Here is a 12,140-nt window from a genome sequence, read left to right on the forward strand (position 1 = left end):
TCCCGGTCCCCGTTGGAACCAGTCGACCCTGAGGAAGTTGCGCAGGAGATTGCTCTACTGAAGAAGAACAACAAATCTCCAGGCCTGGATCGTATAGATCGGCGGCCCTAAAATGCTCCCATCCCGCTGCACACAAATGCTGGCCAGCATTTACAACAGCGCTTCCGCTAGGTACTTCCCGGAAGAGTGGAAAAGAGCAGAGTATTGTCCTCCTCAAGCCTGGTAAGCCTGAAGCCAATCTCGCCTCCTATCGTCCGATTAGTTTGCTGGCAATCCTCTCCAAAATACTCGAAGAGTATTTTTTGCGCAGAGTAGCCATAGTACTGGATGAGGCTGGTTTGATCCCGATCACCAGTTTGGCTTCAGGCGCTCCCACGGAACACCAGAGCATGCACGGCTAGTCGAACGGATCCTCGAGCATTCGAGCAAAAGAAATACTGCTGCGCTGTAATGCTCGACGTGAAGCAGGCATTCGACAGAGTTTGGCCATCCTGACTCCTCCATAAACTCAAATCCTACCTCCCAAGCCCCCATTTTACCCTCCTCAATCCTACACTGAGGGAAGAGCATTCCAAGTCAGATGCGGAAGTGCAATAAGCCTACCCAGACTGATCAGAGCTGGAGTTCCGCAAGCAGTGCTCGGACCAATACTGTACACCCTTTACACCGCAGACCTTCCCATAATCCCTCCAGGAACACTAACTATAGCGACTTATGCAGATGACACGGCTTTCCTCGCTCCTCATCCACCCACGAGAAGCCTCCGAAACAATCCAAAGGCAAATGGACGCGCTACATCCCTGGCTCAGCAGGTGAACATCGTAGTGAACGCGGAAAAATCTACCCAAACAACATTTGCACTAAGGAGAGAGACTGCCCACCGGTCACGCTAAACGGAGTCATCATTCCCAACGCACCCCGCACCCAAGTACCTAGGACTTACCTGGACCGCAGCTCACTTGGCGTCCCCACATCTCAGCAAACGCATACAGGCCGATGGCGTCTGAGCAGATGCATTGGCTTATTGGGAGGGTCAAGCTAGCAGAACCACAAAATCCTGTGTACAAGCAATTCTCAAGCCCATCTGACCTACGGGATACAGCTATGGGCACGGCAAGCCACACGAATCGCCTGCGTATACAGCGGTTCCAGAATAGTGCTGAGAATTGCCTGTAATGCGCATCCCTACCACGAGAATGTCGCCATACATAGGAACTTGGAATCCCACAAGTCGCTGATGAATCTCCAGGCTCAGCGAGAGATACCTGAAAGGCTCGAAAACCACCCTAACCACCTCGCCACCAACCTGTTAGACAATAGCCAAACAAGCAGACGTCTCATGAGGAGACACCTCTCGATCTTCCACAACAATAGACAACACATATAAAACCGCCACAAATACATGTACAATAGTATCCCTTAAGCTAATGTTCCCCGCAAAACCATTAATTATGTCCACTAGGACAGATTTAAATAAATAACGCACGCTAAAGAAAAAAAAAAAAAAACTAATGATGACGAGGTGTTTGGCAACTTGATACAATCTTTAAAGTCTTTATATTAATTATATATAGGACATATCATATGCTCACTAAATGGATGACGAGGTGTTTGGCAACTTGATACAATTCTTTAAAGTCTTTATCAATTATATGATAGGACAATATCATATGCGTCACTAATTGATGACGAGTGTTTGGCAACTTGATACAATTCTTAAAGTCTTTATATAAATTATATGATAACAAATATGCGTCACTAAATTGAACAGGTGTTTGCAACTTGACACAATTCCTTAAAGTCTTATATTAAATATATAGACAATATCATATGCGTCACAAATGATGACGATGTTTCAACTTGATTCAATTCTTAAATCTTTATATCAAAAATTATATATAAGACAATATCATATGCTCACTAAATTGATGACGAGGTTTTTGCAACTTGACACAATTCATTATAAGTCTGTATATTAATTATATGATAGGGACAAATATCTCACTAAATTATGACGAGTGTTTGCAACTGAACAATCTTAAAGTCTTATATCAAAAATTATATATAGACAATATCAATGCTCACTAAATGATGACGAGGTTTGGCAACTTGACACAATCATTAAAGTCTTATATAATATATATAGACAATATCATATGCGTCACTAAATTGATGACAGTTTGCACTTACACAATCCATTAAATCTTATAATATATATAACAATATCATATGCGTCACTAAATTGATGACGAGTGTTGCTACAGAAAAAATCATTATTTATCGAATCATCAAGCAAAGATAAGCTTCAGTGGATCGCAGTATGGCAGCTGCTCAACCACTTACAACACCTTGCCTTTACAAAAGTCGTTACAATTGATTCTAGGCTTTTCATTGTATTAAATAATGCTTTATATGTAACTAGCGCGCATCAGGTATCGAAGATCCTCCTAATTTACTATGTTACAAATTACATTGGCATCACATCCATTGTCGTTTATAAAATAAATTATAAACTTAAATGGTTTAGAAGCCATACAATCAAATTCCCCTTATTATCATTGCATCCAGCACGGATACGACCTAGAGCGTTCAGGCATAATCCAACGGACGTAGCGTCATACCACTGTTCGCTCGAACAAGTATTGTGCCATTGGTCCGTACCTGCGGTTCCTCTCTACTACGCAGGAATGCTGTCGCAACAACGTTTTGTCATTAGTAGGGTAAAACTAACCTGTCTCACGACGGTCTAAACCCAGCTCACGTTCCCTTGCATGGGAACAATCCAACGCTTGGTGAATTTTGCTTCACAATGATAGGAAAGCCGACATCGAAGGATCAAAAAGCGACGTCGCTATGAACGCTTGCCGCCACAACCAGTTATCCCTATGTAACTTTTCTGACACCTCTGTTAAAAACTCTTTAAACCAAAAGGATCGATAGCCGAGCTTTTGCTGTCCCTGTGTGTACTGAACACCGAGATCAATCAGCATTTGCCCTTTGCTCTATGTTGTTTCTGTCCGCACTGAGCTGGCCTTGGGACACCTCCTTATTATTTGAGAGATGTACCGCCCCAGTCAAACTCCCTACCTGGCAATGTCCTTGAATTGGATCATACCTGAGTAATTGGATTATACCAAATTTTCAAATCAAAAATACATAAATGCATCGTTTTATTAAAGAATTTGTTGCGATTATATAACAAACTCGTGATACTTGATCAAGAAGCTTGCATCAAAACCCAATACCATAAGATATAATAAATATATCCGTATAATGGCTAGGAAATGATACACGTTCCATTTAATCAAGTAAGTAAGAAACAATAAGAGTAGTGGTATTTCATTGACGATACCAAACCGAGGTCTAATATCTCCCACTTATTCTACACCTCTTATGTCTCCTTACACTGCCAGATTAGAGTCAAGCTCAAAAGGGTCTTCTTTCCCCGCTAATTATTCCAAGCCCGTTCCCTTGGCTGTGGTTTCGCTAGATAGTAGATAGGGACAGTAGGAATCTCGTTAATCCATTCATGCGCGTCACTAATTAGATGACGAGCATTTGGCTACCTTAAGAGAGTCATAGTTACTCCCGCCGTTGACCCGCGCTTACTTGAATTTCTTCACTTTGACATTCAGAGCACTGGGCAGAAATCACATTGTGTCAACACCCGCTAGGGCCATCACAATGCTTTGTTTTAATTAGACAGTCGGATTCCCCAAGTCCGTGCCAGTTCTGAATTGATTGTTAATTGATAATCGTTATAATTGATAAGAACTAATTGGTTTAACCCAAATAGTATTCTTAAAAATTTTAGCAAGAAAGTTCCACAATTGGCTACGTAACTAAACTATCCGGGGAACAAGTAACTAACATAAATGCTAGAAACTCTATTTACCCAGAACGAGCACATAAACCATGTTATTGTTTCCCAATCAAGCCCGACTATCTCAATCTTCAGAGCCAATCCTTATCCCGAAGTTACGGATCTAATTTGCCGACTTCCCTTACCTACATTATTCTATCGACTAGAGACTCTTCACCTTGGAGACCAGCTGCGGATATTGTACGGCCTGTTGAGAAGTTTGCGTGTCCCCACCATAAATTTTCAAGGTCCGAGGAGAAAATATCGACACAACAGTATATGTCATGCTCTTCTAGCCCATCTACCATATCTCTCTGCGAAAGACTTCCATGGTAGTACGGCTATAAAACAGAAAAGAAAACTCTTCCGATATCTCTCGACGGCTTCTTTATGGTCGTTCCTGTTGCCAGGATGAGCACGAGCCCATATTTAATAACAAACGGATACTCAACAGGTTACGGAATTGGAACCGTATTCCCTTTCGTTCAAAATTATTCAAGTGTATTATATTCGCTTTGTTTATATAGTTAGGCATTTTGTTTTACTTGAAAATTTTCGGCTTTCGCCTTGAACTTAGGACCGACTAACTCGTGATCAACCACTGTTCACACGAAACCCTTCTCCACTTCAGTCCTCCAAGGTCTCATTCGATTATTTGCTACTACCACCAAGATCTGTACCAATGGCAGCTCCATGCAGGCTTACGCCAAACACTTCTACGCATACCATTGTACCTTCCTACTCACTAAAGTTTCAAAATTTATATCACAAGTAATATAAATCATCTACTTTAGCGGTAATGTATAGGTATACAACTTAAGCGCCATCCATTTTAAGGGCTAGTTGCTTCGGCAGGTGAGTTGTTACACACTCCTTAGCGGATTTCGACTTCCATGATCACCGTCCTGCTGTTTTAAGCAACCAACGCCTTTCATGGTATCTGCATGAGTTGTTAATTTGGGCACCGTAACATTACGTTTGGTTCATCCCACAGCGCCAGTTCTGCTTACCAAAAGTGGCCCACTGGGCACATTATATCATAACCTTGAACTTCATATCAAGAAAGTTAAGGTTCTTACCCATTTAAAGTTTGAGAATAGGTTAAGATCGTTTCGACCCTAAGGCCTCTAATCATTCGCTTTACCAGATAAGATTATTTTATATAATATTAAAATGCACCAGCTATCCTGAGGGAAACTTCGGAAGGAACCAGCTACTAGATGGTTCGATTGGTCTTTCGCCCCTATACTCAATTCTGACAATCGATTTGCACGTCAGAACTGTTTCGGTCTTCCATCAGGGTTTCCCCTGACTTCAACCTGATCAAGTATAGTTCACCATCTTTCGGGTCACAGCATATATGCTCAAGGTACGTTCCAGTTAGAGGCATAAATAATATAAATATACATTATACATAACTATATAGAACGCCCCGGATTGTGTTAATTAGCTATAAATAGCTAAAAAACTAATCCCATTATTAGTCAAGTTAATTACGCTATTAGGTTTACATCCCAATAACTTGCACATATGTTAGACTCCTTGGTCCGTGTTTCAAGACGGGTCCCGAAGGTATCCTGAATCTTTCGCATTGTTAATCATACAAGAGCATATAATAAACACAAAAATCAATGATAATTATGCCATTATATAATTCCGAAAATTAACGCTCTGTAATAATATAAATCTATCAGCACTTTATCAAATTAATAACATTTATTCTGTGTTAAAATGCAAGCAATTTAATTGGAATAAACTATAAGTTATATTTATGATAAATTTGGGATATGCTAATAGATTACAATGTCCTTATATGGAAAAAATGCACATTATTCTTAATAATATTATTTAAATATTACAATTTTAATGATGAATTTTCCATAACGGATATTCAGGTTCATCGGGCTTAACCTCTAAGCAGTTTCACGTACTGTTTAACTCTCTATTCAGAGTTCTTTTCAACTTTCCCTCACGGTACTTGTTTACTATCGGTCTCATGGTTATATTTAGTTTTAGATGGAGTTTACCACCCACTTAGTGCTGCACTATCAAGCAACACGACTCTTTGGAAACATCATCTAGCAATCATTAACGTTATACGGGCCTGGCACCCTCTATGGGTAAATGGCCTCATTTAAGAAGGACTTAAATCATTAATTTCTCATACTAGAATATTGACGCTCCATACACTGCATCTCACATTTGCCATATAGACAAAGTGACTTAGTGCTGAACTGTTTTCTTTTCGCTCGCCGCTACTAAGAAAATCCTTGTTAGTTTCTTTTCCTCCCCTAATTAATATGCTTAAATTCAGGGGTAGTCCCATATGAGTTGAGGTTGTATATATAACTATATTTTGCCATAAATTCTTTATATATAAATGATAAAACAATCAATTAAATTCGTTATAAATAGTTCCAATAGTTCTTGTAAGCAAAGTCATTTTTATCCATTTAACGAACCAACGAAGAATAATAACAAAACCAAGATTTTTCTTTTTCCGAATCATTAATAAGAGACAATTCTAGATGAAAAATATTTCAATTTTTTATGCTAGACATTTCTCAGTATTATTTGATTGAAAAAGAAAATATTTCTCTTCGTTTTCACATTCAAATGTGAGATAATGTTTTTCATTTCTTTTTTAATATTATGAATAAAATCATTATTTAATCCAATAATATACCATATGCTTATAAAAAATTTATAAACAACTTAATTAGCATAGTCTTACAACCCTCAACCATATGTAGTCCAAGCAGCACTATAAAATTAATTAAAGTACATAACAGCATGGACTGCGATATGCGTTCAAAATGTCGATGTTCATGTGTCCTGCAGTTCACACGATGACGCACAGTTTGCTGCGTTCTTCATCGACCCATGAGCCGAGTGATCCACCGCTTAGAGTTTTATAATTCAATTTTATATAATGTCAATATTGTTTTTATTGAAAGAAATTAAAAATACACCATTTTACTGGCATATATCAATTCCTTCAATAAATTTATTTTTATACCTAAAATAAATGTTGCGAAATGTCTTAGTTTCATATAAGCATTATGTATCATAATAATCTGGTTATGGTTTGCTATTTTGGGTGACACATACTGCAAAATTTATATAAAACATTAACCTGATGGATGACAGGTACAAACATTGTATATTTTAGGTTGTTGCATTAGCCAACGTATGCTCATAACATAGATGAACAATACATATTCGCAACGCGTGTATATTATGGTCCATATACACACACACTTATTTTGATTACCACACATTCAAAATTATTTTTATTTTAATTCGACTTCTACTTTCGAATTTAGTTTAGTTTCTTCGATTTCCATTTTCGAGAATTTGTTTTTATAGGAAACGCCGTTGTTGTAGTAAGTACTGCCACAAATACGCACAGCAACATTAATAATGTTAAAGTCTTTTTATGAGGTTGCCAAGCCCCACATATAAAATAAAAGCCATCTTCATTTTATTTTGACTTTAACTTTTGATTCCGTGGAATCATTTTGTAATATTTTTATTTTGGTAAATTGTATTTATTTGTATTATAACAAATATTTATTAACGATAAGGATATTATACAATAATGATCCTTCCGCAGGTTCACCTACGGAAACCTTGTTACGACTTTTACTTCCTCTAAATAATCAAGTTCGGTCAACTTTTGCGAAACAACCGTAACACGCAAGGCGTCACAGTGATCACGTCCGGAGACCTCACTAAATAATTCAATCGGTAGTAGCGACGGGCGGTGTGTACAAAGGGCAGGGACGTAATCAATGCGAGTTAATGACTCACACTTACTGGGAATTCCAAGTTCATGTGAACAGTTTCAGTTCACAATCCCAAGCATGAAAGTGGTTCAGCGGTTTACCCGGACCTCTCGGTCTAGGAAATACACGTTGATACTTTCATTGTAGCGCGCGTGCAGCCCAGGACATCTAAGGGCATCACAGACCTGTTATTGCTCAATCTCATTATTGCTAGACGCAATTTGTCCATTTAAGAAGCTAGTGTCCTTATAATGGGACAAACCAACAGGTACGGCTCCACTTACATAAACACATTCAAACACAATAAACATTTTACTGCCACCATGAATGAAGGCTAACATAAGCTTCAGCACCATAATCCTGAAGATATCTATTTAATATATTTGAGTCTCGTTCGTTATCGGAATTAACCAGACAAATCACTCCACGAACTAAGAACGGCCATGCACCACCACCCATAGATTCGAGAAAGAGCTATCAATCTGTCTTACACACTTATGTTCGGACCTGGTAAGTTTTCCCGTGTTGAGTCAAATTAAGCCGCAGGCTCCACTCCTGGTGGTGCCCTTCCGTCAATTCCTTTAAGTTTCAGCTTTGCAACCATACTTCCCCCGGAGCCCAAAAGCTTTGGTTTCCCGGGAAGCGACTGAGAGAGCCATAAAAGTAGCTACACCCAATTGCTAGCTGGCATCGTTTATGGTTAGAACTAGGGCGGTATCTGATCGCCTTCGAACCTCTAACTTTCGTTCTTGATTAATGAAAACATCTTTGGCAAATGCTTTCGCTTAAGTTAGTCTTACGACGGTCCAAGAATTTCACCTCTCGCGTCGTAATACTAATGCCCCCAAACTGCTTCTATTAATCATTACCTCTTGATCTGAAAACCAATGAAAGCAGAACAGAGGTCTTATTTCATTATCCCATGCACAGAATATTCAGGCATTTGAAGCCTGCTTTAAGCACTCTAATTTGTTCAAAGTAATAGTACCGGCCCACAATAACACTCGTTTAAGAGCACTAGTGCAGGTTTTTAAATAGGAGGAACATATGAAAAAATACAAGTATTTAATCACATATAAGAACTCCACCGGTAATACGCTTACATACATAAAGGTATAGTACTAACCACAATTGTAAGTTGTACTACCCGTATGAAGCACAAGTTCAACTACGAACGTTTTAACCGCAACAACTTTAATATACGCTATTGGAGCTGGAATTACCGCGGCTGCTGGCACCAGACTTGCCCTCCAATTGGTCCTTGTTAAAGGATTTAAAGTGTACTCATTCCAATTACAGGGCCTCGGATATGAGTCCTGTATTGTTATTTTTCGTCACTACCTCCCCGAGCTGGGAGTGGGTAATTTACGCGCCTGCTGCCTTCCTTAGATGTGGTAGCCGTTTCTCAGGCTCCCTCTCCGGAATCGAACCCTGATTCCCCGTTACCCGTTGCAACCATGGTAGTCCTAGATACTACCATCAAAAGTTGATAGGGCAGACATTTGAAAGATCTGTCGTCGGTACAAGACCATACGATCTGCATGTTATCTAGAGTTCAACCAATATAACGATCTTGCGATCGCTTGGTTTTAGCCTAATAAAAGCACATGTCCCATAAGGTTCATGTTTTAATTGCATGTATTAGCTCTAGAATTACCACAGTTATCCAAGTAACTGTTAACGATCTAAGGAACCATAACTGATATAATGAGCCTTTTGCGGTTTCACTTTTAATTCGTGTGTACTTAGACATGCATGGCTTAATCTTTGAGACAAGCATATAACTACTGGCAGGATCAACCAGAATAATGTTTTTCCTTCATATTCCATTCATATTTTTTGAATCGAAATAAGCAATATAATAGATATATAGATTTTTCACTTTATATAATTCCATGATTTTTATTATATTGAATAAAATTCAATATTTCGCCTTTGGGTAAAATTTTAAATATATAAATATAAGTAAAAAATCTATTCGATTACGGCCATTTTTATATAGCATTCGTAATCCATATTTTCATTTTTAATTTATACTTGTTTTACCAATATAACAAGAATTTCATATAATTATTGTAATATATATGTTTCTATAATTTTATCTTTTTATATATACATATTTCATTATAAAATATCATTTTATTTCCAACATACATAATTATTGTATCCACACATGTACAATTTTTGTTTAACCAATATAAATATTAAGTTAAATCATTTGCATTTTGAAGATAAATTTAAAATTTATCTCTTTTCATATATCTCTCTGGTAATATATAACATAAAACCAAGCGCATATGATAATATTTCCACATTTAATATATAATTTTATATTTCTTTCATAAGAATCCATATTTGTATTATACCGTAACGATATAATAATCCAACTATACGGCAGGTAATAAATTAATATTTGCCTGCCTCCAAAAATTAACGATAATATATGGAAACGATTTGTTATTCTATATATAATAGAAACTTGACTTTTGTTTCAACGATATTATCTAAAAAGCGTATATTCCTATTATCCGCGGAGCCAAGTCCCGTGTTCTATAGAACTGAGAAACAAATTTGTACGGATAATAATATACTTTATTTTATGTAACCAATATAAACATAATCCGAAATAAATATTTCGAATAATGCGGGAGGTCGGCAACCACTGCCTACCTATAGTAGTTTTTGAACCCGCTGTCCTCAAAGCGGGTATTTTCAATTCCGTTTGCCACCCAACATACGGTCTATTCTCTTATATATTAAGAGATTATAGGAACATTTCATTTTTTTTCCATTATTCATATATAATATGATTATTTTTTTTTTTATACATATAATAAATATTAATTTTTATATGTTTATTATTTAATTTACTCATATAATTGCCAAATTCATATGAATACATAAGTTTTGAACAATATGAGAGGTCGGCAACCACTGCCTACCTATAGTAGTTTTTGAACCCTCTGTCGTAATTCCGGTCGTTTACACTACTATACCCTCTCACTATAATGGCTTTTCTCTATAATACTAAGAGAATATGGGAATATCTCAGCATTTTTTCCCATATACATATAATAATTAACCATTTTCATATGTATATTATTTAATTTAATCATATAATTGCCAAAATCATATGAATACATAAGTTTTGAACAATATGAGAGGTCGGCAACCACTGCCTACCTATAGTAGTTTTTGAACCCTCTGTCGTAATTCCGGTCGTTTACACTACTATACCCTCTCACTATAATGGATTTTCTCTATAATACTAAGAGAATGTGGGAATATTTCAGCATTTTTTCCCTTATACATATAATAATTAATCATTTTCATATGTATATTATTTAATTTACTCATACAATTGCCAAAATCATATGAATACATAAGTTTTGAACAATATGAGAGGTCGGCAACCACTGCCTACCTATAGTAGTTTTTGAACCCTCTGTCGTAATTCCGGTCGTTTACACTACTATACCCTCTCACTTAAATGGCTTTTCTCTATAATACTAAGAGAATATGGGAATATCTCAGCATTTTTTCCCATATACATATAATAATTAACCATTTTCATATGTATATTATTTAATTTAATCATATAATTGCCAAAATCATATGAATACATAAGTTTTGAACAATATGAGAGGTCGGCAACCACTGCCTACCTATAGTAGTTTTTGAACCCTCTGTCGTAATTCCGGTCGTTTACACTACTATACCCTCTCACTATAATGGATTTTCTCTATAATACTAAGAGAATGTGGGAATATTTCAGCATTTTTTCCCTTATACATATAATAATTAATCATTTTCATATGTATATTATTTAATTTACTCATACAATTGCCAAAATCATATGAATACATAAGTTTTGAACAATATGAGAGGTCGGCAACCACTGCCTACCTATAGTAGTTTTTGAACCCTCTGTCGTAATTCCGGTGGTTTACACTACTATACCCTCTCACTTAAATGGCTTTTCTCTATAATACTAAGAGAATATGGGAATATCTCTGCATTTTTTCCCATATACATATAATAATTAATCATTTTCGTATGTATATTATTTAATTTACTCATACAATTGCCAAAATCATATGAATACATAAGTTTTGAACAATATGAGAGGTCGGCAACCACTGCCTACCTATAGTAGTTTTTGAACCCTCTGTCGTAATTCCGGTCGTTTACACTACTATACCCTCTCACTTAAATGGCTTTTCTCTATAATACTAAGAGAATATGGGAATATCTCTGCATTTTTTCCCATATACATATAATAATTAACCATTTTCATATGTATATTATTTAATTTAATCATATAATTGCCAAAATCATATGAATACATAAGTTTTGAACAATATGAGAGGTCGGCAACCACTGCCTACCTATAGTAGTTTTTGAACCCTCTGTCGTAATTCCGGTCGTTTACACTACTATACCCTCTCACTATAATGGATTTTCTCTATAATACTAAGAGAATGTGGGAA

General features: G+C 36.7%; 3 non-coding genes across 3 annotated transcripts; all 3 read right to left on the reverse strand.

Annotated features, from left to right (window-relative positions):
• Positions 1-2,280: 2,280 nt before the first annotated feature.
• LOC116803363 lies at positions 2,281-6,202 on the reverse strand. The gene has a single exon (XR_004363583.1). It is a non-coding gene; the product is annotated as a large subunit ribosomal RNA (ribosomal RNA).
• A 393-nt stretch (positions 6,203-6,595) lies between these two features.
• Positions 6,596-6,774, reverse strand: LOC116803362. Its single transcript, XR_004363582.1, has one exon. It is a non-coding gene; the product is annotated as a 5.8S ribosomal RNA (ribosomal RNA).
• Positions 6,775-7,461: 687 nt separating this feature from the next.
• On the reverse strand, positions 7,462-9,457 carry LOC116803366. Its single transcript, XR_004363585.1, has one exon. It is a non-coding gene; the product is annotated as a small subunit ribosomal RNA (ribosomal RNA).
• Positions 9,458-12,140: the final 2,683 nt, after the last annotated feature.

Source organism: Drosophila sechellia, unplaced genomic scaffold (genome assembly GCF_004382195.2).
Source record: "Drosophila sechellia strain sech25 unplaced genomic scaffold, ASM438219v1 U_74, whole genome shotgun sequence".
In the NCBI taxonomy this organism is placed as follows: Eukaryota; Metazoa; Arthropoda; class Insecta; order Diptera; family Drosophilidae; genus Drosophila; species Drosophila sechellia.